Source organism: Pempheris klunzingeri, chromosome 12 (genome assembly GCF_042242105.1).
Source record: "Pempheris klunzingeri isolate RE-2024b chromosome 12, fPemKlu1.hap1, whole genome shotgun sequence".
Classification (NCBI taxonomy): Eukaryota; Metazoa; Chordata; class Actinopteri; order Acropomatiformes; family Pempheridae; genus Pempheris; species Pempheris klunzingeri.
The window spans coordinates 19,849,081-19,852,233 of record NC_092023.1 but is presented as its reverse complement, the minus strand read 5'-3'; positions in this window follow the sequence as shown (position 1 = coordinate 19,852,233).

Here is a 3,153-nt window from a genome sequence, read left to right as displayed (position 1 = left end):
AAGTCGGTAATGTCTACTTTTAAAGAACATCACAACAGTCACAACTCAGTGTCTCTCAAAGCTTTAGATACCGGTTCAGTATTGCCTTCACTCTCTATCCAAAGGTTGTTATACAACAGTTATAAAGCAATCATGTGCATGAGGAAGCGAACACTAAAATGTTGAAGTGTGCTGTCAGTTTCACAGTAACCGCAGCAAACACAAATGCAGAGAGTGTGCTAAAGGTGCAGAGAAACTGTCCATATGCACCTCCTGTATTTCCAGAACCTATTTATTGTCCTTTTATACCTCTTCTTTCAACATACCAGTAAACTGTGTTTGCTGATGGCCAATACCTGTAAGGTAGCTGGTGGTAAACCCCTTGGCTCCAGCACAACCACAGGACAGGCGTGGTAGCACTTAACTTCCTGTTTGGACATTTAGGGAGATGCCACCTAACAAGATAATAGTATATTAACCATTGATGACACACAAAGCTATTTAATGTTTTAAATAAAGCCAACAAGGTGTCTTAGAAAATAATCATACTGATTTTTAAGAGCATATTGAGATTTAACCATACCTTTACTGACAAGATTGTAAGTTTTAGCCATGTAAATGTGTACAGAAAACTTTAAGAGGCCTTCCAACTATGGCTATGGCATATTTTCATATGTAATGACTACAACTTGGGTAATGCAGTTAGTGGAATGATTTAAATAATAAGTTCAGCATGCACTGTAAAATCAGTAAGAGATTGATAAATCAAATCCGAGCATGAAATGCCATCACTATATCTGCCACCTTTTATCTTAAAGAAAACAGATGACAGGGTTAACGGTCTGCTCGCTGAGCTTCAATAGCTCCCTGAAGGAAGACGGCTTTGATTTCTGCCATCAAAGCACCCGAGCCGTCTTCCTGCGAACACAGAGCTCCCACATCTTCGGCACAGTCAGATCCCGTAACAGACACCACATGTCAGACAAGATCTCCTACACGCACAGATAGAAAGATGATAGCTATTGTTTTTCTTGTGTTTTCATCAGATTCCTCCTTGTCATCACCCGCTGCACTGTGCGCATCAATCCTTAGCGGAGCTGTCAAAGAATACTTGGAAATAGCGCTTAGTGCTTGTTATGACCTGCTCCGTCTAGCAGATGGATGCAGTTGCTAAAGATGTATTTCAAAGTCTGTTGAGGTTAAACCAGGAGGCCTGACGTAGTGAGTCATCTGATGCTCCAAGTAGCTGAAGTCCAGTCCGTCTCCAAATCCACGCGTTTCTCATCGAATGGTGCCAGACTATCAGTTTTAGTCGTAACTCCTTATGAGTGCCTGAGTACACAAAATCAGAAACATAATGTGAAGTATCGACAGATAAAACAGTAGCTCTCACTAGATCTGAAACTGTATGTTTACTATATCTTTGTTTCCTTTGCGTCTGAATGTTTTAGCTACTGTACAGTTGTGCAGTGATGATAACTTATTGGTTTGAAGCTGTATGTGGCTGCCGCATAGGTCATATATGAAGTTTAATATTTGATGAAGTACATTCATTCAACAAAATTCAGTAGCAATCAGTGTTTCATCGTCTCTGGCGTCTGTCCAGGCATCACCACTGACAATTTTTGCCAACATCAGCGAGGAAGAGAAAACAGTCACTATGACACACTGTAGTATGGGTTTGCCTGTATAGCACTGATATAATATTCAGGTATTTTGTTACACCGCAAAAGCATGTTTTTCCCTCCACTGCTGGCTAAACATTTTTGTTCCTGTGCAGCTCCAGCTCTGCATGAATGTGTTGATAGGTTGGGAGCCTGTCGACCCGTAGGCTTTTCTTCTTTGGCAGAACAAAGGACAGAAGTTCACTTTGCTCCATCTCAAACACACCACATGATGGACAAACAATCACTCAATTAGTCATGACACACCTCACGCTAGATTGTTTCTGTGATACTGTGCTCCATAAAACTTCACAGGATGTATGAATGTATGAATATATGAATGTGGCGCAGTGCACACAGAATATGTAAAAAAACGAAATCAAAAAAAACATGCAGACTATCGAGCAGCATGGCACAAGAAGGATTGTAAATATGTAAAATAAAAAAATAGTCTGCGAGCGATGGGAGCGTCAGATTGAGCTCTCTGTCACCCGCAGCGGTTTATTTACCTTGAAGGATTTTCAGCAAAGCACAGAGTGGAGCGTTTCTGAGCACAGGAAGTTTGACGCAGATGAACATTACGCTGCCATTTGTGAGGATCATGATGCCTTATGTTAGACGCAAAATTGTGCCTCATTTTTCATTTAGGTTGTTTTTGGAGTATCACTGAAATGTACCCATGACATATTTAATGTAACCATGGTTTTCCCATTAGTCCTAATCCCTGCGATGGGAGAACATTTACTAAGAACTTGTCAGTTACTGTGCAAGTACCTAAAAGTGTGACACAATGCTTTAACTTCATGATTAATAATCATAAGAATGGAGTAGTTTGATGAGACGCACAACCTGCAACAGGTTTGGTTTGTTTGCTTCAATTTGCAGTGCTGTTACATTGACAATATTAAAATGAAGATACTATACACTGCTGTGACTTCGGTATTATGCAATATTTAATAAAACATTTAAACCATCTGGTGTGTGTTGTTTTCTGAATGATCGCAGAGACGGAACTTGTTAAATGTTCATTTAAAAGCACAAAGGTTTATGGGAGAGTACACGTGGTTTTTATTGGCACCTTCTCCGTGGGGCGGTGTGATCCTGACAGTGGTGGAGAGGAACTAAATACATTCACTCAAGTACTGTACCTAAGTACGAATTTGAAGTACTTGTACTTTACTTGAGTATGTTCAACTACTTTATAGTTCTTCTTCACCGCACCTCAGAGACAAATACTGTACTGCTCCACTACATTATATTATCAGACAGCTTCAGTTACTTTTCAGATTCAGATTAACAATGCAAAATATAATCAATCAAAACAATTATATATCATATATCATATCAATAAGGTTTTATTGGTTCCCAGTGAGAAATTCACCATCTACCCAGCAGTATGTAAAGTAATATGTAAAATTCATATACATAAATAAAACAAAATAAGCTCCACATCTACCAGCTGCAACATTAAAGGGATGAACACATGAATGCATCATGAATTATAATTAAA